The sequence below is a fragment of the Bufo gargarizans genome, chromosome 4 (assembly GCF_014858855.1).
Source record: "Bufo gargarizans isolate SCDJY-AF-19 chromosome 4, ASM1485885v1, whole genome shotgun sequence".
In the NCBI taxonomy this organism is placed as follows: domain Eukaryota; kingdom Metazoa; phylum Chordata; class Amphibia; order Anura; family Bufonidae; genus Bufo; species Bufo gargarizans.
In genome coordinates, this window is record NC_058083.1 from 344,518,641 (window position 1) to 344,544,995 (window position 26,355).

The following is a 26,355-nucleotide window of genomic DNA, read 5'->3' on the forward strand; positions in this document are numbered from 1 at the left end:
GCAATATTAGAAGCATTATACTTACCTGCTGTGCTGTCTGTGACCGGCCGGGCGCTCCTCCTACTGGTAAGCAATGCACCGCACAGACCTGTCACTTACCAGTAGGAGGAGCGCCGGGCCATTCACAGACAGTACAGCAGGTAAGTATAATGCTTCTAATATTGCTAAGTAACCATGGTAGCCAGGACTGCAGTAGCGTCCTGGTTGCCATGGTTACCAATCGGAGCCCCAGCGGTAAAACTGGGTCTCCGATCGGAACTCTCCGCTGCCACCAATGATGGGGGGAGGGGAGGCCGCACTGGCCACCAATGAAATTAATACAGTAGAGGGAGGGAGGGGGGCCTGGGGGGCCGCACTGGCCACCAATGAAATGAATACAGTAGAGGGAGGGAGGCGGGGTGCACTGACCACCAATGAATTTAAAACTGGGGAGGGAGGGGGGTCTGCCCCCTCCTGTCTGGCAGCCCCTGAGCTCTTACAGGGGGCTATGATACGCTCAATTAACCCCTCAGGTGCGGCACCTGAGGGGTTAATTGTGCTGATCACAGCCCCCTGTAACAGATCAGGTGCTGCCAGGCAGCAGGGGGCAGTCATGTACACAGTTCTTAGTATATTCTAACTTGAAGCGTCCCCATCACCATGGAAACGCCTCTGTGTTAGAATATACTGTCGGATCTGAGTTTTCACGATGTAACTCAAATCCGATTGGTGTATTCTAACATAGTGGCGTTCCTGTGGTGATGGGGACGCTTCAAGTTAAAATATACCATCGGATTGGAGAAATCTCCGATAGGGACTCCTGACTTTACATTAAAAGTCAATGGGGGACAGATCCGTTTGCAATTGCACCATATTGTGTCAACGTCAAACTGATCCGTCTCCATTGACTTGCATTGTAAGTCAGGACGGATCCGTTTGGCTCCGCACGGCCAGACGGACACCAAAACAACTTTTTTTTTTACTTTCCTTCATGTCTGGTGATCCTCCAAAAATCACGGAAGACACACGAAAGAAAAAACGGACACGGATCACGGAACCCCGTTTTGCGGACCGTGAAAAAATACTGTTGTGTGAATGAGGCCTAAGTAATCAGGCCCCTATAAAAAACAGTGAAGGGGGAGGGAAAGATTGTACATACACACAATAAACTGTGAGATGAAATGCAAAATGTAATAGTAATTTCCCCATTAAAAGTGCCTTTTCTCACCAAGAAAGAAGTACAGCAGTGTCTTAAAAAGATTAAAATAGACTAATCGGCAGGACCAGATGGCATAAACCCCCGTAACTTAACAGAATTTAGTAATGTCATATCCAGACCCTTATTTCTGATATTTAAGGACTCTATACTGACAGGGAATGTTCCACAGGATTGGTGAATAGCAAATGTGGTGCCAATATTCAAAAAGGGTCCAAAAACAGAGCCCAGAAACTATAGTCTGGTAAGTTCAACATCTGTCGTGGATAAACTGTTTGAAGGTTTTCCAAGAGAAGCTATCTTTGAGTACCTCAATGAAAATGAGTGAATAACGACATATCAGCATGGCTTCATGAGGGATCTGTCACGTCAAACTAATTTGATCAGTTTTTATGAGGATGTAAGTTCTAGACTTGACAGCGGCAAATCATTGATGTCGTACATCTGGACTTCTCCAAAGCATTTGACACTGTACTGAATGAAAGGTTAGTATATAAAATGGGAATGCTTGGACCAGGAGAAAATGTCTGTATGTGGGTAAGTAGCTGACTCAGTAATAGAACACAGAGGCTGGTTATTAATGGTTCTGTCACGGGTAGAGTCACGGGAATCAAGATAGAGCGGAGGTGGACCCCCTTAGCTGCCACCCGGTCCCCTGTCCCTGCCTACTTGCACCACCCGCCCTAGGTGACGGAGCGCAACTGGGCAACAGTTCCTAACCTACTAAGTGCTAGCAGAGAGAAAGAGATAGCTGGGAAGAGGACAGCCACTGAGAAGTTACAATAAGCGGACAAGAGGTAGTATAAAAACGAAAGGCGAGGCGGGTCAACTAGTCGAGGTCAGTCCAGGAGGTCACGTCAGAACAAGGGAAGAGGCAAAGACAAATCCGTAAACAAGCCGAGGTCAAAATCCGAGAGGTAGCGTCAAGGTACAGGAAACAGGCAGAAGAGGTGTCAAGAGGCGGATTGAGGTTCAATTCCAGAGGTAGTTTAATAACAATAAAGTACACAGCCTATAGGACGAAAATCACAGGCAACCTGTAGCTAGCAGGCCGCCTGTATTTATAGGGGGGAGTGAGGGTCATGTGATGTGGCCAGCATCACATGACCGACAAAGTCGATCACAGAGTGATCAGCTCAGCGCTCAAGGCAGACCTAGGAGCAGGGAGCCTCCCAGCTAGCAAGGATACCCTGGGAATGAGGCCAAACACAGATCCTCGCTCCCGAAGCTAAGCAGCAGGTCTGTGGCTGATGGGAGACAGAGTGCGCCTTCAGCGCCCCGTTACAGGTACACACTCAGATTGGGTCACTGTCACTAGTGGAGTACCTCAGGGGTCAGTATTGGCCACTATTCTCTTCAATATATTTATTAATGATCTTGTAGAAGGCTTGCACAGTAACATATCAATTTTTGCAGATGACACTAAACTGTGTAAAGTAATTAACACGGAAGAGGACAGTATACTACTGCAAAGGGATCTGGATAGATTGTAGGCTTGGGCAGCAAAGTGGCAGATGAGGTTTAATACTGACAAAATGGAAGGTTATGCAGATGGGAAGGAATAATGCAAGTCACCTGTAAATACTAAATGGTAAAACAATGGGTAACAGTGACATGGAAAAGGACCTAGGAATTTTAGTGAACAGCAAGCTAAGCTGTAGAAACTAGCGTCAGGCATCTGCTGCCAAGGCAAATAAGATAATGGGTTGCATCAAAAGGGGCATAAATCTCTGTTTTGAGAACATAGTCCTGCCATTTTACAAATCACTAGTCAGAGCACACATGAAGTACTGTGTACAGTTCTGTAGGAAAGAAGGTTTGTATACAAACATAGAAGAAGATTCTTTAAGATAAGAGAAGTGAGCTCTCTGCCTGAGAAGGTGGTGATGGTGAGTACACTAAAATAGTTCAAGAGGGGCCTGGATGTATTTCAGGAGTGTAATAATATTACAGCCTATAGCTACTATAGATGGGTCGTTGATCCAAGGAGTTATTCTGATTGCCTGATTGGAGTCGGGAAGGACCTAAAGTGGGAAAATTTGGCTTCTACCTCACAGTTTTTTTTTTGCCTTCCTTTGGATCAACTTGCAGGATAATATGCTGAACTAGATGGACAGATGTCTTCTTTTCAGCCTTATAAACTATGTTACTATGTATTTTATGTTATTTTAAGTCATTTCCGTATCTACATTTGTTTGAAGGACAATTGTACTGCTCTTAACAATGTATAGGTAGATCAGTCAGGGTAGGCAGGTAAAGCCTTTCCTGAGTGCTGCTCTAAGGCTGAAAAAATGAGTACTAGAAAGGGGGCAGTTAATAAAATAAAACTTCACTTTTAATAGCTGTAAGGGTAAAAAGGCCCCTACAGACAGACATATAAGTGATGGTAATACGGAAGCTCATCTGGTCATAGATGTGAAACCAAATAGGGCTTCATATAAGACCATCAGGTGGTTAGATAAGTGCCCACACGATGCATAAAACTGGAAGGGCACTAAACTAATGACCTCATGATTGTATGTACACTGACCCTAAAGAGACCCTACTTGGCCTGATACACTCTACAGGTAAATCCTTGGAACGAGGTACAAAAAACCCTGCAAGGGGTGGCCCCGGCTGGAACAAGGCCCTAAACAGCGACACACAGGACCATATACCAGATATGCGGATAAAAAAGGTTTGTAGGCTAAAAAGCTTGTAAATTTTGGCTTGTAAGTATGGAAAAAGGTGTCCCGTCGTGTTTCCTCAATATAAGCCCCTAGTGACGCCAACGTCACTGCAGGTATGCGTTCCACCAGGCTCCTCTGCCTATTTAATGGGGCTGCATGGTCTCATATGCCGCCGGACTATCCATCTAGGTGGACACCATTACCTTGGTGTCGCCTCTATCGGGTCCACAGCCATACGCTGACTGCAGCCACCAAACTGTAAGTCGCCATCTCCCCCATCATCTTTTATATAGATGATTGTGGGCTTTTTGGTCATTATTCTTATTTTGGTTCCTTTTGCAGCCCTCTACCCCTTTCTATGACTTTTTTACCTGCATTTTTCAGCCCCAAAGTTCAGGTCCCCATTGACTTCAATATGGTTCGGTATTCAGGGTTAAGTTCAGGACCCAAACCAAACTTTGAAAAAAATTCGATCGAACTGGAAAATCCACGGCTTTGCTCATCCCTAAAGAGCATCAAGCAATATTTTAATATTATAAAACTGAAAACAGTAAGGAAAGACACTACTGCAGAAACTTCACAATAGAACAAAGGCCAAATAAAGAAAAATAAAAATAAAAATCGAAAAAAGTATCCAAAGTGGACTGCAGCATCTGAGGGGTTTAATGACGGGGGTGGCACAATCGCCATTTCCCATCATTATGGCTCCTGCTTACAAAGAAAAGCACTTCATGATGAAGTAATTTGGCATGAAGCGAATTTCTTTGTGAAATTCGGCGAAGCAGCTGAATCAAATTTTTCAAAACTTCACTCAACACTAATCATAACAATGGAACAGGTTATGAAAGATGACAAACACTGCAATTGTATTGTCACAATAAAACACAGCATGGAAAAAGAGAAACATTATTTTAAGATCAAAATAGAGAACGTCTTATGAAATGAAAATAATTAAGAACATCAATATTGTGCCAAGCAAAGAAAAAAAGACATATCACAAAATAAGGTCAAAAACAATAATTATATGATCTATAAATGTCACATCCCTTGAATAAACACAAAGGTTTTTGTGATGTCTATTCTAATTTGTATACAGTCTATGGATAGAGACAGATAAGGCTACTTTCACACTTGCGGCAGTGTGATCCGGCGGGCAGTTCCGTCGTCGGAACTGGCCGCCGGATCCGCCGATCTGCTGCTGCCTGAAAGCATTTGTGAGACGGATCCGGATGCGGATCCGTCTCACAAATGCATTGCAAGGACGGATCCGTCTCTCCGCTTGTCATGCGGACCGACGGATCCGTCTTGTACATTTTTCGCATTTTTACCGATCTGCGCATGCGCATGCCGGAACGACGGATCCGGCATTCCGGTATTCTGATACATTCGGCGCTAATACATTCCTATGGGAAAAAATGCCGGATCCGGCGTTCAGGCATGTCTTCAGTTTTTTTCGCCGGAGAAAAAACCGTAGCATGCTACGGTTTTCTCTTTTGCCTGATCAGTCAAAACGACTGAACTGAAGACATCCTGATGCAAACTGAACGGATTACTCTCCATTCAGAATGCATGGGGATATGCCTGATCAGTTCTTTTCCGGTATAGAGCCCCTAGGACGGAACTCTATGCCGGAAAAGAAAAACGCTAGTGTGAAAGTACCCTAATATGATAAAACACTATGGAGCAAAACATTATTTTTGTATCAACAAAATATAACACAGCCAAATATAACAGAAATACATTATCATGACTACACTCTAAAATACATCTTATATGCAAACTAAATCTAACACAATAGAATATGTACAAGGAATAAATAAAAACTTTATGACATCATCACAATAGAGCACAGCCAAGAAATAAAGAAAACACAGTTGTAAAATCATTAAACTGAACATAATCAAAGATTAGAGGCAGGTGATAATATGACATAAGCTCAACAGAACATTTCTTATAAAAGACGACAAACATTATTACACCAGTAAAATAAAACACAGCAAGAAATAAAAATAAACACAATTATGAAGTAATCACAATCGAGAACAGCTTGTGAAAAATTACGCTTCTATTGCATCACCTCAATAGCACACAGCCAAGTATTAAAGGCAAACATTATTTTCAGATTATACTATAGCATATTAATGAACATATGAAGCAGATTTACTAAGCTAAATGTTTCAAATTCTGACTTAAATTACACCAAATATCTGGTGTACATGCTTTGCACCACATTTATTATGTGTTCCAAACCATTTTTGAGCTCTGCTTGATAAGGTGGTATGGTGGGAAAGGGTGTGCTTAAAGGGGTTCTCTGGTTTTACATATGTATGACCTATCCTCAAGATAGCAATAAACAAAATGTAGAAGCAGCACCACTCAGTCCTTATTGATGTATCCAAATAGATGCAACAGCCTCACCGATGGCCTTGGATCCAACGGCCGGAATATATAGAAAAGTGCAAATGGTATCAGCAGCATCTCATATCATCGACTTTTATTTGGACTTCAAAGCAATAATGCAAATGGCAACGTTTCGGCTGATACACAGCCTTTGTCAAGCATACTCACATTAGGTTACATACATAAATTTATAATAAAAACAAGTGCGCCACCCCCATCCACATTATCCAATTGCAGGCAATGGCACAGAATGAACAATGAAAATGTGTATTTACTTAGCCATTCTTTGGCCTAATTCGCCTATATGTCTCACCTGAGTGTCCACCAATTATCCTAAAGGTCAACCCCATCATCGCACATCATCTGTAATTGCTATGTATAAAATATAGAACAATTGCCATGTTCGGGTGTCCTTACCGCTCAGTGCGCATGTATACCCAGCCGTCAAATCACTCACATCATCAACCATGGTCCCCGCAATGCGTCTGTGGGTCCACCTCTGAGCGTCACGCTGCTCCGCCCTCCACTGCCGACTTCATCCGGTTGCGACAAGCGCTCCCAATTACCTCATCCTGGGGCCAACGCACAACTTACTGGCCTCACAGAGGGCGTCCCAATGTTGCCATGGCAACCCACAGAGACACTGAAGGTATCCAGGGATCAACGGAAGTCCCATGATTGTAAACGGTGATCAATCACATACACAAGGGGAGTCCCCAGTCATCCCAATCCACACTAAAGGGTATGGATTATGGGGTAGTAGCCCCAGACTGTCCAGGCAATACAAACCGGATTCTCAAAAAGTTGGGACACTATACAAATCGTGAATAAAAACTGAATGCAATGATGTGGAGATGGCAAATGTCAATATTTTATTTGTAATAGAACGTAGATGACAGATCAAATGTTTAATCCGAGTAAATGTATCATTTTAAAGGAAAAATACGTTGATTCAAAATTTCACGGTGTCAACAAATCCCCAAAAAGTTGGGACAAGTAGCAATAAGAGGCTGGAAAAAGTAAATTTGAGCATAACGAAGAGCTGGAAGACCAATTAACACTAATTAGGTCAATTGGCAACATGATTGGGTATAAAAAGAACTTCTCAGAGTGGCAGTGTCTCTCAGAAGCCAAGATGGGTAGAGGATCACCAATTCCTATAATGTTGCGCAGAAAGATAGTGGAGCAATATCAGAAAGGTGTTACCCAGCGAAAAATTGCAAAGACTTTGCATCTATCATCATCAACTGTGCATAACATCATCCGAAGATTCAGAGAATCTGGAACAATCTCTGTGCGTAAGGGTCAAGGCCGTAAAACCATACTGGATGCCCGTGATCTCCGGACCCTTAAACGACACTGCACCACAAACAGGAATGCTACTGTAAAGGAAATCACAGAATGGGCTCAGGAATACTTCCAGAAACCATTGTCAGTGAACACAATCCACCGTGCCATCCGCCGTTGCCAGCTGAAACTCTACAGTGCAAAGAAGAAGCCGTTTCTAAGCAAGATCCACAAGCTCAGGCGTTTTCACTGGGCCAGGGATCATTTAAAATGGAGTGTGGCAAAATGGAAGACTGTTCTGTGGTCAGACGAGTCACGATTCAAAGTTCTTTTTGGAAATCTGGGACGCCATGTCATCCGGACCAAAGAGCACAAGGACAACCCAAGTTGTTATCAACGCTCAGTTCAGAAGCCTGCATCTCTGATGGTATGGGGTTGCATGAGTGCGTGTGGCATGGGCAGCTTGCATGTCTGGAAAGGAACCATCAATGGAGAAAAATATATTCAGGTTCTAGAACAACATATGCTCCCATCCAGACGTCATCCCTTTCATGGAAGACCCTGCATTTTTCAACAAGATAATGCCAGACCACATTCTGCATCAATCATAACATCATGGCTGCGTAGGAGAAGGATCCGGGTACTGAAATGGCCAGTCTGCAGTCCAGATCTTTCACCTATAGAGAACATTTGGCGCATCATAAAGAGGAAGGTGCAACAAAGAAGGCCCAAGACGATTGAACAGTTAGAGGCCTGTATTAGACAAGAATGGGAGAGCATTCCTATTTCTAAACTTGAGAAACTGGTCTCCTCGGTCCCCAGACGTCTGTTGAGTGTTGTAAGAAGAAGGGGACATGCCACACAGTGTTGAAAATGGCCTTGTCCCAACTTTTTGGGGATTTGTTGACACCATGAAATTCTGATTCAACATATTTTTCCCTTAAAATGGTACATTTTCTCAGTTTAAACTTTTGTTCTGTGATTTATGTTCTATTCTGAATAAAATATTAGAAGTTGGCACCTCCACATCATTGCATTCAGTATTTATTCACGATTTGTATAGTGTCCCAACTTTTTTGGAATCCGGTTTGTAGATCCGCATGTTAGAGCAATATCAGACACGCCAGAACGATCAGGGCAACCCATATATAATCTAATTTGCAGAGGCATAATCCATGTCCTAATGTCACTATACACACTCCTCATCGCTTAATTCTGTCCCCCCAACAACAACATATGTGGGCACCAACATATCCTGCTTCGCCATTATCACAAGACAGAATTGCCATATACTCTCCCTCAGACAATCCTGGATGGGGAAAAGGCCACTGTATGTAAAAACAATGACAGCATTGTACACCCACAAAGAAATCACACAACCCAAATTTAATCTATTGTGGCAACATTAAACTCAATGTGTAATCCATATGGTTGGACTGACTTCAAATTGTGTATGTAACTGAAAACGAACTGATTTATGGAATGTCCAGATTTAATAAAGTGCTTTGCTACAGGTTTATCAATCATCCCTTTCCTTATTGTGCTCTTATGTTTATTGATCCGCTTTCTTAATTCCATCATAGTCTCACCAACATATATAAAACTGCATGAGCACTGTATCATATAAATGACATCTCTAGATCTACGTGTGTAATATCCTTTCAACTTATACATTTTGCCACTGTATGGATGTGGGAAGCGGTCGTCTCTCATGATGCCACTACAGTTTCAGCATGAGAGACAAGGGAAATTCCTATATTTTTGGGGGGCCAGGAGTAGTTGTCTATCTAGAACTTTCCCTCCGACATCTGTCTTAACAACTCTATCACGAATATTGGGGCCCCTTTTGTATGCCATCATGGGAGGCAATTCAAATTCCTTAATGGTTGGCAGGCCACAATGTAGGATCTGCCATTCTTCTCTAAGGATTGTGGCAATTTTGCCACTATAAGGAAAGGGATGATTGATAAACCTGTACCAAAGCACTTTATTGAATGTGGACATTCCATAAATCAATTATGTTTTTGGGCAATAGATGGGGTAGGTTTTCTCCGAAGGTCGTGTGCATCTGTGCATGTAGCCTAAGGCCCCTTGCACACGATCGTATGCCCTCCGAGACAAACGGTCAATGAGCATGCCATATGTCCTAAAGCGGCATACAACGTGCACATGGGAGCGCGCAGCATCATAGGTTACTATGCCAATAATGTACATTAACCATAGGTTACTATTGATGCTGTGCGTATTGGCCACCCGCGGGTCGATTGTCCTGCACTCATATGAACACAGGACTATAGTCCCACGGGCGGCCGATGTGGAGAGTATCATAGTAAACTCTGCTGCTGTGCGCTCCCATGTGCAGGATGTAGTATGCAGCTCCGGGACATATGGCATGCTCATGGACAGTATGTCTCGAAGGGCATACGGTCGTGTGCAAGTGGCGTAAATGTCTAACGTAGCTAATAAATATAAACTACTCCAAAAAATAACATTAAACTGTATCCAAACTATCTCTAATCCAAAAAAATATATATAATGACCATAAACATGTGTAACTTCTAAAAATGTATTTAAACAAAAGTTTTTGAAAGTCAAATTGTGTAATTTTTTTTCATGTTAACCCATTCCTGCTGCACACTTACAACAGGATGCTGTCAGAGGTGTCTTGGTTTATTTTTGGTGTTGTCCTGGTCTGGTAGGGGACCTATCCTGGGAACAAATTCCTGCTGCACACTTCGAACATGCTGCTGGCTGTCGTGCTGAGTTAGGCCGAGCTATGTGTAGCCCTTATACTGGACCCTTAACATCTACCTGCTGCTGATGCTGAAGTCTGTCCTGACCCTGATGACTTATGTGTGGGCCTTATACCCCACCATTTGTTGTAGGTCCTGACACTGCTGAGTTATGTGTGGGGCGTATACTACAGTGTTACCATATACTTAATGCGGTCTGTCCTGACCCTGGAATAAAGGGGCCTTACAACAAATTTGTAAAATGACACCTTAACATTACATAAAAAAAAAACTAAGCACACGTTATCAAACTGAAAAAATGTATTTCTAACAAAAATAAGAAAGCAAGCCTCTAGGGCAACATTTTTAGCTCCAAAAATATTTGGTGTTTCTCCTCCATTTGCCGAAACTTCAGATTGAAACGATGCTGTATGTTTTTTAGCTCCACAACATCGTTAAGGAATTCTTTTTTTCCAAGTGCTTTATGGCCTTGTTCACTACTGGAAAATAAAAATAAATTTTTTTAAATTAGAGTTATTTACAAGTAGGGTTGAGCTAACCCGAACTGTAAAGTTCGGGTTCGTACCGAACTTTAGGATTTTTGGACCCTGGACCGAACATTTCAGTAAAAGTTCGGGTTCGGTTTTTGGCGATTTCTTAGCGCTTTTTGAAAGGCTGCAGAGCAGCCAATTAACAAGCGTTTAACTGTCTGAACTTAGAAGCCATCACACCCATGCCTACTAATGGCATGGCTGTGATTGGCCAGAGCAGCATGTGACCCAGCCTCTATATAAGCTTAAGTCACGTAGTGCTGCACGTCACTCTGCTGTTACTAGTGTAGGGAGAGGAGGCTGCTGGTGATTTCAGGGAGAGAATAGGATAGAATCTGTGATCAGAACTTGAATCTAACTCAGCAATCTACATACATTTAGTTGTGTGGTTGCAGTGCACAATGTTTTTACCCTGCCCTGAGCCCAGTAACAGAAAAAAATAACTTTTATCCATCTGTTAGCTAGTTGGGCAGCGGCGGCGGCCATTTTATGCAAGCTCAGTGCACCAGCACTGCATATGAGCTTTTGTGACATTCAAATCCAAGCTTGAAATACTGCACTAATAAACATTTTTTTTTTTTTTTAACACACCCTTTTTGGGCAATATACAACATCTGGTGCATTTGCAGGATTACTCAGTGTGTAATATAAGCTAGAAATACAGCCATAATCTTCAAGGTTTTTAAAAACAAAATTTTTTGGCAAAATACACCATTTTACAGCCCTTGCAGCATCAGCACGTGTGGAATTCAAGGGTTATATACAGCTTTAATATTCAGTTAGTAAAAACACACTTTTTTGGCAATATCCAAGATCTGGATTAGTCAGTGTGCAATTTAAGCTAGAAATACAGCCATATTTTTCGGGGTTTTTAAAAAGACACTTTTTTGCCAAAATACACAATTTTACAGCCCTTGCAGCATTAGCACGTGTGAAATTCAAGGGTTATATATTGCTGTCATATTCAGTTATTAAACAAAAACTTGTTTTCGGCAAAAAAGTACATTTTGCAGCCTTTGCTGCATATGTCATTGTGAGATACATACTTTAGATACTGTGGTTCAATTCAGTTATTTGAAATACAGCCATTTTGGTCAACAAACTTTAATTGCGGCCTAGTCTGTATCAGGAGGTGTCAGATACACCCTTTATATACCGTGCCTCTATTCAGTTATTAAACAAACACACATTTTGGGAAAAATACACAATATTTCTGCCCTTGCAGCATCCGCACGTGTGAAATTCAAGGGTTATAAACTGCTGTCATATTCTGATATTAACCCTTTCATGACCAAGGGTCATTGATGCCCCAGTGTCCAGGTCAAATTTTATAAATCTGACAAGCGTCACTTTATATGGTAATAGCTTTGGAACACTTTATCCGAGCCATTCTGAGTTTGTTTTCTCGTGACACATTTTACTTCATGATAGTCATAAATTTGAGTCAATATATTTCACCTTTATTTATGAAAAAATCCCAAATTTACCAAAAAGTATGAAAAATTCACAATTTTCTAAATTTCAATTTCTCTGCTTTTAAAACAGAAAGTGATTCCTCATAATACATTTATTACTCAACATTCCCCATATGTCTACTTTATGTTGGCATCATTTTGGAAATGTCATTTAATTTTTTTAGGACGTTAGAAGGCTTAGAGGTTTAGAAGCAATTCTTAAAATTTTTAAGAAAATTTCTAAAACCCACTTTTTAACCACTTCAGCCCCCCCAGCTTAAACCCTCTTAATGACCAGACCACTTTTTATAATTCTGCACTCCACTACTTTCACGGTTTATTGCTCGGTCATACAACATACCACCCAAATGAATTTTGGGGTGTCTTTTAACATATACCCATGCTGGGTGAGATAAATATCTCTCTAAAAGACAACTTTTCCCATATTTTTATACAAAGTTGTCATTTGATAGAGATATTTCTCTCACCCAGCATGGGTATATGTAAAAATACACCCCAAACCACATTGCCCTACTTCTTCTGAGTATGGCAAAACCATATGTGTTACACTTTTTTGCAGGCAAAATGCACAAAGGGGCCCAAATTCCAATGAGTACCTTTTAGGAGGGCATTTTTAGGCATTTGGATTCCAGACTTCTTCTCACGCTTTAGGGGCCATAAAATGCCCGGGCAGTATAAATACCCCACAAGTGACCCCATTTTTGAAAGAAGACACCCCTAGGTATTCCGTGAGGGGCATGGCGAGTTCCTAAAATATTTTTCTTTTGGCACAAGTTAGCGGAAAATGATTTTGTAAGAGAAAAAAAACAAAAACATTTTCCGCTAACTTGTGCCCCAAAAAAATATGTGAGATTTTATTTGTTGTCACAAGTTAGTGGAATATGAGACTTTGTAAGAAAAAACAAAAAAACTGAAAAAAAATCTCGCCATGCCCCTCAAAAGCGATCTTTATAGCGCCACAGCGATTTTACGGTGTTTTTGCAGTGATCAGTGTCACTGCGGTGGGGTGGACATAACGCAAGTGTGCGCACAAGATCAGGTCTGATCGGGCGAACACTACATTTTTTTTAGAGCCTATAGAACATGTCCTATTCTTGTCCGCAATTGTGGGCAAGAAAAGGCATTTTCTATATAGTTCTGGCATTGTGCGGATCCGCAAAATGCGGAAAGCACATTGCTGATGTCCGTGTTTTGCAGATCTGCTGTGTCCGTGTTTTGCAGATCTGTGGATCCACGGATCCGCAAAACACATACGGACGTCTGAATGGAGCCTTACAGGGGGGTGATCAATGACAGGGGGGTGATCAGGGGTTAATATGTGATAGGGGGGGTGCAGTGTAGTGTAGTGTGGTGCTTGGTGCTACTTATTACAGAGCTGCCTGTGTCCTCTGGTGGTCGATCCAAGCAAAAGGGACCACCAGAGGACCAGGTAGCAGGTATATCATACGCTGTTAGCAAAACAGCGTCTGATATACCTTTCAGGGGTTAAAAATCGCATCTACAGCCTGCCAGCGAACAATCGCCGCTGGCAGGCTCTAGATCCACTGGTTTACCTTAGGTTCCTGTGAATCTGCGCTCCTGTGTGCGCGCGTTCACAGGAAATCTCGCCTCTCGCGAGATGACGCGCCGGCGCGTCTAGGAGGAATAACAGGGCCGCTGCCAGGACACAACCTGCGTGCGGCGGTCCTGGGATGGTTAAGGACCAGTTCAGATCTGAAGTCACTTTGTGGGCCTTACATAGTGGATACCCCCATAAACGACCCCATTGTAGAAACTACACCCCTCAAGTTACTCAAAACTGATTTTACAAACTTTGTTAACCCTTTAGGTGTTCCACAAGAATTTAGGGAAAATGGAGAATACATTTCAAAATTTCACTTTTTTGGAAGATTTTCCATTTAAAACATTTTTTTCTTTAACACATTGAGGGTTAACAGCCAAACAAAACTCAATATTTATTACCCTTATTCTGCGGTTTACAGAAACACCCCACATGTGGTCGTAAACTGATGTAAGGGCGCACGGCAGGGCGCAGAAGAAAAGGAGCGCTGCATGGATTTTGGAAGGCAGATTTTGCTGGACATAGAAACTCCCAAAAAGTGACCCTATTTTTGAAACTTGGGGATAAGGCGCCAGATGTATTGGTACCATTTTTGCGTACATGGGAATTTTTGATCATTCATTATTACACTTTATGAACAAAAAATTGGCTGTTGTGGAACCGTTTTTTTTTTTTTTTTTTACAGCGTTCATTTGAGGGGTTAGGTCATGTGACAGTTTTATAGAGCAGATCATTACGGACGTGGAGATACCTAATATGTCTACTTTTTCTTATTTAATTAAGTTTTACACAATAATAGCATTTTTGAAACCAAAAAATAAAGATGTTTTAGTGTCTCCATAGTCTGAGAACCATAGCTTTTTTATGTTTTGGGCGATTGTCTTAAATAAGGTATAATTTTTTGCGGGATGAGGTGATGGTTTGATTGGTACTATTTTGGGGGGCATATGCCTTTTTGATCTCTTGGTGTTGCAATTTTTGTTATGTAAGGTGAAAAAAAATTGCTTTTTGGTTTTTATTTTTTATTTTTTACGGTGTTCATCTGAGGGGTTAGGTCATGTGATATTTTTCTAGAGCATGTTGTTACGGACGCGCCAATACCTAATATGTACACTTTTTTTTTTTTCACTTTAACACAATGATGGCATATATTTGAAATAAAAAAATGATGGTTTTAGTGTCTCGTTGTTCTGAGAGCTATAGTTTTTTATATTATTTTTAGTGATAGGGTCTAATTTTTTGGCGGGATGAGGTGATGGTTTTATTGGTACCATTTTGTGGGACATGTGCCTTTCTGATCGCTCGGTGTTGCTCTTTTTGTGGTGTAAGGTGACAAAAATTGCTTTTTTTGACACAGTTTTATTTTTTATGGTGTTTATTGTACAGGGTCAATCATGTGATACATTATAAAGACTGTCGTTACGGACACAGTGATACCTAACGTGTAGTTTTTTTTTCTTTTTCATTTTTTATAGGAAAAGGCAATTTTTTTTTTATTACATTTTTAGCTATTTATTTATTTTTACCGTGTTTTTCGTCCTATAAGACGCACCGGCCCATAAGACGCACCTAGGTTTTTGGGGAGGAAAATAAGAAAAAAATTATTTTTAGCTTTTGGTGGGTTTGGAACTAATGGTGGTCTGTGGGTGGCACTATTACTGGGGATCTGTGAAGGACACCGTTATGGGGGGATCTGTGGATGACGGACACTGTTATGGGGGGATCTGTGGATGACGGACACTGTTATGGGGGGGATCTGTGGATGACGGACACTGTTATGGGGGGATCTGTGGATGACGGACACTGTTATGGGGGGATCTGTGGATGACGGACACTGTTATGGGGGGGATCTGTGGATGACGGACACTGTTATGGGGGGGATCTGTTGATGACTGACACTGTTATGGGGGGGGATCTGTGGATGACTGACACACTGTTACAGGGGAGAAAATAGATTGGTTCAGGAGCAGCAACACAAACGGCTTATGAAGAGCAGGAATGGTGAATACGCAACAGCTGGGCAGGGGAACACAGATCCAAAGCGGTCCAATGGCATGTAAAAAAGAATGGAGGGCCACAGCAGCGTCTCGCCAGAAAACTTCTTTATTCAGGAACACTTCACTTGATAATTTTCATCTTCATTTGAACGCGGGTGTCCCGGGTCTGCAATTCACTATAACTGTTTCTCCTAGTGAGTTGCAGTTCCTTGATGTGCGAGTCTATGTGATGGAGGGTCTTTTGGCTACGGACCTCTATCGGAAGCCTACTGACCGCAACACTTTACTTATGCATGATAGCTACCACCCACATAGAATGCTTGACTCCCTTCCATGGAGCCAACTCTTAAGGGTGAAGAGAATTGTCTCTGATGAAGAAACGTGTGCACAAAGGATTGACACGATGTGCACACGTTTCTTGGAACGAGGTTACCCGAAACCCCTACTCACTCGAACCAAACAGAGGGTGAGGCTGGTTGACAGGTGCACCGCACTACGGAAATCAACAAAGGCGGTCCCTGAGACTAGGGTTCCGTTTGTGTCCATCTTCGGCCGGGATAGCGGCAACATTGCCAATATCCTCAGAAAGGAATGGCATATACTCCAACGGGGTTTGCCAGATATAGAAGAGTTCAAATCCCCGCCGCTGATGGCATACAAACGGAACCCTAGTCTCCGTGATAGACTGGTTAAATCCGATGTAGGTGGCCAGTCACCGACACAAAAACTTCTTGCACCGCGCAAAAACGGGACTTATCCATGTTTATCTTGCTGTAATTGTGGTAACGTTCTCAAAGGTGAATATTTCTCCCACCCTTACAGTGGGAAAAAATATAAAATCAAGGGTTATTATACCTGCAGGTCACGGGATGTGATTTATGCCATCCAGTGTCCCTGCAGCCTTATTTATGTGGGAGAGACCACCATGGAGATTAGAGAGCGTATTAACAAACACAAGAGTACCATACGCAAGATGAACATGGATAAGCCCGTTGCGAAACACTTCGTGGAGGCGGGGCACTCGATTAACCAGCTTCGCTTTAGAGTTATTGACAGTGTGGGCCCCTTACGGAGAGGGGGTGACAGGGATGCGGTATTAAGGAAGAAGGAACTCAAATGGATCTACACACTGAAATCCCTACAGCCATTTGGTTTAAATCTCGAATTTAATGTGGCTGGCATCAGCTAAAATCTGGATTTAATCAAGAAATATTCTTTATATGGCTGACTTCATATTTCTCCTCTGTTACAGTATTTTTTGCTTTGTTCTTTTAATTATGTGCCTTAATCACACCGCTTTATAGCATCATGATGATCATTGTAGTTTTGTCTACACACACCTGTGTATGATATATTATTTATCAATGGTAACCTGTGCACAGTGAAAATACTATTTGTCATCAATATCTAGTGATTCCTGTTCTTTTCATTATGCCTGCTGTACCTATGCGATGCCTATATGTTTTTGCATATCTCCCTGTTCCTTCCTTGCGCTAGTATTAATGGCAGTGCGCTTTCTATGCCTTATTGTTGTTATCCTTGGCGAGCGTTTTTGCACACTGTTCATGTGCTACAGTGGTGCGATCGCCCTCCATGTACAGCCCCATTTGAGTCCTCATGCATATTCCAATCCGTAACGCCAGGTGGGAGTGGCCTCGTGACGTCAGTCGGCCGCCGCCTGATGATGTAAGTTGTCCGGCGTGGACTATGCATTCTGATTCACTTGGGCACGTCATACGCGCGCCGCCGCATGGTGGCGCATGCGATGACGTATGCAGACATGCGCACTGCCGATCATGGGACGCTGGAGGGACGGAGGAGCTCTGTATATGATGGCCTCACATAGGTACGTTTTGCTACAGCTGGCTAATCTATTTCAGTATGTCGGTCCCCATTGATTTCATACACAGGTGTGTTATACATAAATTTGAATCTTATTGGCTGCTTAGCGGTGTGGGTGGGCCTGTCATGTGCTACTTATAGGCTGTGATTTTAACTTGTTAACATGCTTGACAAAGGCTACTCCTAGCCGAAACGTTGCTGCAAACCACTTTTTATATGCCTTGTTGTGAGGAGTGTTCCTGAATAAAGAAGTTTTCTGGCGAGACGCTGCTGTGGCCCTCCATTCTTTTTTACACTGTTACAGGGGGGGATCTGTGGATGGCACTGTTATAGGGGGGGGATCTGTGGATGGCACTGTTACAGGGGGGGGGGGATCTGTGGATGGCACTGTTACAGGGGGGGATCTGTGGATGGCACTGTTACAGGGGGTGGGGGATCTGTGGATGGCACTGTTACAGGGGGGGGATCTGTGGATGGCACAGTTACAGGGGGATCTGTGGATGGCACTGTTATATATGTGCCATCCACAGCCCCCCAGCCCAAAACAGTGGCATCCACAGCCCCCCAGCCCATAACAGTGGCATCCACAGACACCCCCCCCCCTTAACTGTGCCATCCACAGATCAGCTCACCCACCCGCCGCCGCCCTCGCCTCTGCCGCCCCCAGTGCTAATATTACATGTCTTATTCGATTAAAATGTATTAGATATGCCCCCTCACTCCTATATTGCTAATTGTACCTTACATCCTATTCCTAGCTTCTGTAATGCAGGCCGGGCGGCCGGCGCGTCACTCGCTGACGTCACTTGCCTGCGCCGCCTGCTTCATTCATAAAGTAGGCGGCGCAGGCACGTGACATCAGGGAGTCACGCTGCCGCCCGCCCGTCCTGCATTACAGAAGCTAGGAATAGGATTTAAGGTACAATTAGCAATATAGGAGTGAGGGGGCATATCTAATACATTTTAATCGAATAAGACATTTAATATTAGTATATCGGAGCGGCGGGGCGGGGCTATAGTACATTGATTGCACCGCCCCGCCGCTATTCCCGGCCCCCAGCTCCTCCTCCAGTCCCTCCCCCGGCCCCAGCATACGCTACATCGCATCCAGCGATGTTAAATTGTCCGCATTCGCCCCATAAGACGCAGGGGCATTTCCCCCCGATTTTTTGGGGGGAAAAAGTGCGTCTTATGGGGCGAAAAATACGGTACTTCTATTTTTTTTATCAAGTCCAAGTTGGATCTTGAAGATCCAGTGGGGCTGATGGCTGTACTATACTTTGCAATGCTTTTGTATTGCAAAGTACAATACTATCAAATGTCCTGTAGATGGCAACACCGGGCACTTTTGCAAAGCGTCCAATTGCTATGGCATCCATCGGGCGCTGCCATCACAGCGCGGCAGCCACGATGGTTGAGAGAGGGAGCCACCTCCCTCTATTAACCCCATGGATGCCGTTACCGCAGCATCTAAAGGGGTTACAGCAGAGTGTCAGCATAGAGCTGACACTCGCTGCTGATGTCGGCGGCTCAGGAATGGAGCTGCCGACATCAAATAAAGCAGGGGACACCTCGGGGGGCAGGAGGCACAAATAGGGGCAGCGCTGTAAAGGGGGGGGGGGAATGGCCAGCAGGAGGGGGCACATTTGGGGGTCGGATGCATGCATGGGGCGGACCGTATCAGAGGTACAATACATGGATGGTGGGCGGGGATCGCATCGGAGGCAGGGCTCACAGGAGGGGTGGGGGGGTTGGAGACGCACAGGAAGGAGGCAAAGATCGGGGGCACAGATCTGGGGGCTTCATTAAACATTACTTGATTTCAGGCTCTAATCTGCAGGGTGCAGACCAGAGCCTGAAACCGGCATTTTAACACTGCCGCGATCCGATTGGTTAGTCTGCACAGTCTAACCAATCGGATTGATTGCCGGAAAGGGACCACTCTGATTGGTCCCTTGCCGGCATTACTGCACTGTATACTATCCGTGACAGCAGCAGGGCAGGGAAAGAAGCTTTGCAGCGCTTGGATAAAAAAACTGCCTGGCATCTATACACATGATAGCTGCATGGGGCATGTGCAAATATCACGTATATAGACGCATTGCAGTCGGGAAGGGGTTAAACAAACACCCATTTTAGGGAAAAAACTTGTGAGGAAGGATGAGCAAGAAGAGATGGAGGAGGAGGAACCATGTTCACAGCAGGGTGTCACCCAGACCAGCTCATGGCCATCACTGGTGCATGGCTGGGGGGATACAGAGGACACAGACGATACACCTCCCACAGAGGAGAGCTTTTTGTTGCCTTTGGTCAGCCTAGAACACATGAGCGATTACATGCTGCAGTGTCCCCGCAACGACCGCCGAGTTGCCCACATTCTAACTTGTGCTGATTACTGGGTGGCCACGCTGCCGGATCCCCGTTACAAGGACAATGTACCGTCCTTAATTCCCTCACTGGAGCGTGATTGTAAGATGTGCAAGTACAAGCGAAAGCTGGTAGACGCGCTGCTGGTGGCATTCCCACCTGACAGCAGGGGCACAGTATAAGCACAAGGCGAAGGCAGAGGAAGAGGTCGCCAATGCAGCTGGGGCACCGTCAGCACCTCAGAAGGCAGGGTTAGCATGGATGAAATGTGGAAAAGCTTTGTGAGCACACCACAACAACCAGCACCACCAGCTGATATATACCAGCCTTAACCAGCCATTGTTATACTGCAGAGCAATTGCTCATTCTTGTATTTTGGATATTTCACACTCTTTTGGAGTGTACCCTAATAAAAAAAATATATATAAGTTAAAACCAAAAACCAGTGTTGGCTACCTCATCCTCCTCCACAGTCGCTTCCACCTACACGGCTACGTCTACCGCCTCCAAACCCCTACGCCATATGGTGCTCCACCTCATAAATCAAATTTTTTTTCTTTATTTGTACAAAGTTTATTTTATTTTATGTCATTTCACTACTTTGTCAGTTACATTTTCAGGTGAAACTCACAATTTTGTGGGTGTAATATACCCCTCCTCTACCTAGTTGACAGCTTAATAAATTTCAATAATTTTTCTTTTACATTTTCATAGACCCCTGCTCTACCAATTAGACAGGTTAATAAATTTCTGTAATTTTTCTGTTAGGCCTTATTCGCACACTCAGTGTTTGGTCAGTGATTTCCATCAGGGATTTTGAGCCAAAACCAAGTGAGGGTCCAAAACACAGAACAGGTTTTCTTTCCCTTCTACCTTATGTCTCTGTAGGCCATACATTCTTGGGTTGACATTTTACAATTTTGGACTTGAGTAAACCCCTGCTCTGCATAGGTGACAGGGAATAAAATTTCAGAAATTCTTCTTTAATTGATGCGGGCCACCTCATTTCATTCAATGCTTAAACTTTAACAAGTTGTCCCACATTTGCGAATCAATAACTTTTCCCTCATTTGCGCTTCAGTAATTTGTCCCACATTTGAGCCTCAATAAATTTTCCTATATTTCCACTCGAACCTAAAAAAATGTAATACATTTATTTCCCTTGGATGTGGTCTCTCTTTCTCACGCTCCCTCTCAGCCATGGAACCCTGATTCGCCGATAACCGTGATCAACATGGTAGGCTCAGAAAAGAACATCGAAAGTTGATAGAGGAGATATTCAAATGGATGGTGGACGTCACAGGGACGTGCGATCAGGCAGAAGTTAGCTAGAGTCAACAAAGTGGGGCAGGGCTTCTCCTGACTAATCTTTACAAATGAAAAATACCACCGTGACATTCCCTATAATTTTTGATTAATCATTCCAATAACAGGGCATTTTAAGAGTCCTGTATTGTTATTTATCGTCACTACCTCCCTGAGTCGGGAGTCGGTAATTGCTGTGCGCCTACTCCTTAACTTGGAAGCTTATGCTTCAATACTTTGTCCCACTTTTCAGCTTGATTACATTTAATTTTATCCATTGACCTCCCTTGCTTGTGGTATCTTTTTCTCAGGCTCCCTCTCCGGCCTGGAACCCGTGATCACCATGGTAGGCACATAAAAGAACATCGAAAGTGGATATCAAACTGAATCATGAACATCACGGGGACGTGCGACATGGTGGTCAATAAGTGTGCACATACCTACACGAACTGACTGACAGGGGTCAGCCCCTGCAACTTCTAGGTCTCCAAATTGGGCACATGGCCTGAGCTTGCCCTTTATCCCTTGGAGGTGCTGGCCTGCCCTGCAGCCAGTGTATTGTCAGAACTTGTGTTTAGCTCGACTGGAGGGGGTTATCGCAGGTTATATTTTGCAATGTTTTGGGGTGTACCCTAATAAAAAATAAAATGTTTAAAACCAAATAGCAGTGTAGGCTACCTCCTCCTCTTCCACCGCTGCATCCACATACACCGCCTCCTCAACCTCCTACTCCATATGGACCTAGTCCTCCTAGATCAAGATTATTATTTTTTACGTATTTTATGTTATTTAAAGTCATTTCCCTATCCACATTTGTTTGAAGAGCACTTGCCATGCTCTTAACTAGAGTTGAGTGGACACCTGGATGTTAGAGTTCGATGGGTTCGGCCGAACTTCGGAAAAAAGTTCACGTTCGGGACGCGAACTTGACCCCGAACCCCATTGAAGTCAATGGGGACCAAGACTTTTGAGCACTAAAATGGCTGTAAAAATGTCATGAAAAGGGCTAGAGGGCTACAAATGGTGTCAAAATGTGGATAAGAGCATGGCAAGTGCTCTTCAAACTAATGTGGATAGGGAAATGACTTAAAATAACATAAAATACATAAAAAAAAATTATAATCTTGATCTAGGAGGACCAGGTCCATATGGAGTAGGAGGTTGAGGAGGCGGTGGATGTGGCAGTGTAGATGGAAGCGGTGGTGGAGGAGGTAGCCTACACTGCTATTTGGTTTTAAATTTTATTTTTTAAATTTGGGTACACCCCAAAACATTGGGAAATATAATCTGATAACCCCCTCCAGTCATGCTAAACACACGTTCAGAAAATACACTGGCTGCAGGGCAGGCCAGCACCTCCAAAGGGTAAAGGGCAAGCTCAGGCCATGTGCCCAATTTGGAGACCCAGAAGTTGCAGGGGCTGACCCCGGTCAGCCAGTTCGTGTAGGCATGTGAACACTTACTGTCCCACCATGTCGCACGTCCCCGTGATGTTCACGATTCAATTTGATATCTGCTCTATCAACTTTCAATGTTCTTTTATGTGCCTACCATGGTGATCATGGGTGGCGGGGAATCAGGGTTCCAGGCTGGAGAGGGAGCCTGAGAAAAAGATACCACAAGCAAGGGTGGTCAATGGATGCAATTAAATGTAATCGAGCGGAAATGTGGGACAAATTATTGAAGCATAAGCTTCCAAGTTAAGGAATGGGTGTGAAGCAATTACTGAGTCCCGACTGGGGAGGTAGTGACGATAAATAACAATACAGGACTCTTAAGATGCCATGGGTTCCAGGCTAGAGAGGGAGCGTGAGAAAGAGAGGCCACATTCAAGGGAGGATTCATTTTTTCAAATTTAAAATTATAGAGTTGAAATATGGGAGAAATTTTTAAAGCATAAAAGTGTGTCAACTTTTCAAAGTTTAAGCATTGAATGAAAGGATGTGGTGCGTATGAATTACTGAACAATTTATAAAATTTTATTCCCTGTCACCTATGCATAGCAGGTGTTTATTCACGTCAACCCAAGAATGTAACAGAAAAATTATTAGGTCTACAGAAAAAGTCTACTAGGTATAGGAGTTGTACATCACAACTAAAAATTGGTTAATTTCACAAGAATATATAACTGACAATTCTTTTTTTTTTTTGTTTAACCTGTCTACTAGGTATAGCAGTGGTACTATACACCCAAAAATGTATTAATTTCACTATAAAATGTAACTGACAATTTTTATTTAATTTTTTACCGGTCTACTAGGTAAGTGGTACTATACACCCAAAAATTGGTAAATTTCACTAGAAAATGTAAATGACAAAGTAGTGAAAGGAAATAAAATAAAACACGTACAAAAAAATAAATGGAAATATGAGGTGGAGTTTGAGGAGGCAGTGGACGTAGCGGAGTAGGTGGAAGCGGCAGTGGAGAAGGATGAGATAGCCAAAACAGGTTTTTGGTTTTAATTTAATTTTGTAAAATTAAGGTACACTCCAAAAGAGTGTGAAATATCCAAAATACAAACATGAGCAATTGCGCTGCAGTATAACAATGGCTGCTTAGTGCCGGTATACATGTCTATTCTGCACAAGGTACAGACAAGTCCTGAGGGATCCATGCCTGGTTCATTTTAATGATCGTGAGCTTGTCCACATTGGCTGAGGACAGGTGGCTGCACTTGTCTGTGATAACGCCCCCTTCCGCCCTAAACAAACGTTCAGATAAAACACTGGCTGCAGGGCAGGCCAGCACCTCCAAGGCGTAAAGGGCAAGCTCAGGCCAATTTGGAGACCCAGAAGTTGAAAGGGGCAGACCCGTCATTCAGTACGTGTAGGCGTGTGCACACATACTGCTCCACCATGTTGGTGAAATGCTGCCTACTGCTAAGATGTTCCATATCAGCTGGTGGTGCTGGTTGTTGTGGCGTGCTGACAAAGCTTTTCCACATTTCGGCCATGCTAACCCTGCCTTCTGAGGTGCTGGCGGTGCCCCAGCTGCGTTGGCGACCTCATCCTCTGCCTTCGCCTTGTGCTTCCACTGTGCCCCCGCTGTCAGGTGGGAATGCCACCAGCAGCGCGTCTACCAGAGTGTGCTTGTACTCGCGCATCATACGATCACGGTCCAGTAACGGAATTAAGGACGGTACGTTGTCCTTTTAAAGGAGATCCAGCAGCGTGGCCACCCAGTAATCAGCACAAGTTAGAATGTGGGCAACTCGGCGGTCGTTGCTGGGACACTGCAGCATGTAATCGCTCATGTGTGCCAGGCTGCCCAGAGGCAATGAAAAGCTGTCCTCTGTGGGAGGTGTATCGTCTGTGTCCTCTGCATCCCCCCAGCCATGCACCAGTGATGGATATGAGCTGGTCAGGGTGCCACCCTGCTGTGAACATGGTTCTTCCTACTCCATCTCCTCCTCCTCATCCTCCAGAACTGTGCCCTGGCTGGACAATTGTGTACCTTGGGTTTGTGGGTGCAGGAACCCACCCTCGGAGCCACTTGGGAATGACTGGCCGGAAACCCTACGAAATGATCCCTCTTCCTCCTCCTGTACCACATCCTCTTCCATCATCGCCAGGAGCGTTTTTTCAAAGAGGCATAGAAGTGGGATAGTAACTCTGAGAACGGCGTTATCGGCACTGGCCATGTTGGTGGAGTACTCGAAACAGCGCAACAAGGAACACATGTCTCGCACGGAGACCCAGTCATTGGTGGTGAAGAGGTGCGTGCTGCAGCTGAAACTCCTGTCTGGCCAGCATGTGCAAGGTGGAGTTCCACTTTGTGGGCACGTCGCATTAGAGGCGGTGAGCGGGAAGGCCGAAATTACGCTGCAGCACTGACAGGCGAGCAGCAGCAGGGTGAGAATGCCAAAAGCGCTCACAGATGGCCTGCATTTTATGCAGAAGCTCTGACATGTCGGGGTAATTTTTAAGGAATCTCTGCACTACCAAATTCAGCACATGCGCCAGGCAAGGAATGTGCGTCAAACCTGCTAGTCCCAGAGCTGCTACGAGATTTCTCCCATTATCGCACACCACCAGGCCGGGCTTGAGGCTGACTGGTACAAACCACTCATCGGTCTGTTGTTCAAGGCCTGTCCACAGCTCCTGCGTGGTGTGGGGTTTGTCCCCCAAACAGATAAGTTTTAAAACTGCCTGATCTCGTTTACCCCTGGTTGTGCTGTAGTTGGTGGTGAAGGTGTTACGCTGACCGGATAAGGAGCTGGTAGAGGATGAGGAAGCAGAGTTGGAGGAGGAAGCAACAGGAGGCAAACTGAAGTGCCCTGCAATCCTCGGTGGTGGAAGGACATGCACCAAACTGCTATCTGCCTCAGGTCCAGCCGCCACTGCATTTACACAGTGTGCTGTTATGGAGATATAACGGCCCTGACCGTGCTTACTGGTCCACATATCCGGAGTGAGGTGCACCTTGCCACAGATGGCGTTGTGCAGTGCACACCTGACTTTGTCCCCTACTTGGTTGCGCAGGGAAGGGATGGCTCGCCTTGAAAAGTAGTGGCGGCTGCCCACGACATACTGTGGGACAGCCAGCGACATAAGGCCTTTAAAACTAATTGTCTCCACCAGATGGAATGACAGCATTTCAAAGGCCAGTAATTTAGAAATGCTGGCATTCAGGGCTAGGGATCGCGGGTGGGTAGGGGGGTACTTCCTCTTCCTCTCCAGAGTTTGGGAAATGGATAGCTGAACGCTTCCGTGGGACATTGTGGAGATGCTTGGTGACCCAGGTGTTGGTGTTGCTGGCAGATCCTCTGTTTGCGGGGTGGCAGGTGGCACTGTCACTCCAGAGGTGGATGAAGAGGCCGGGACTGCAGCAGAAGAGGAAACAGGAGGACACAGAGACCTTTCTTGGTTTATTAGGTGTCTACTCCACTGCAGCTCGTGCTTTGTACTTAAATGCCTGGTCATGCAGGTTGTGCTCAGGTTGAGAACGTTTATGCCTCGCTTCAGGCTCTGATT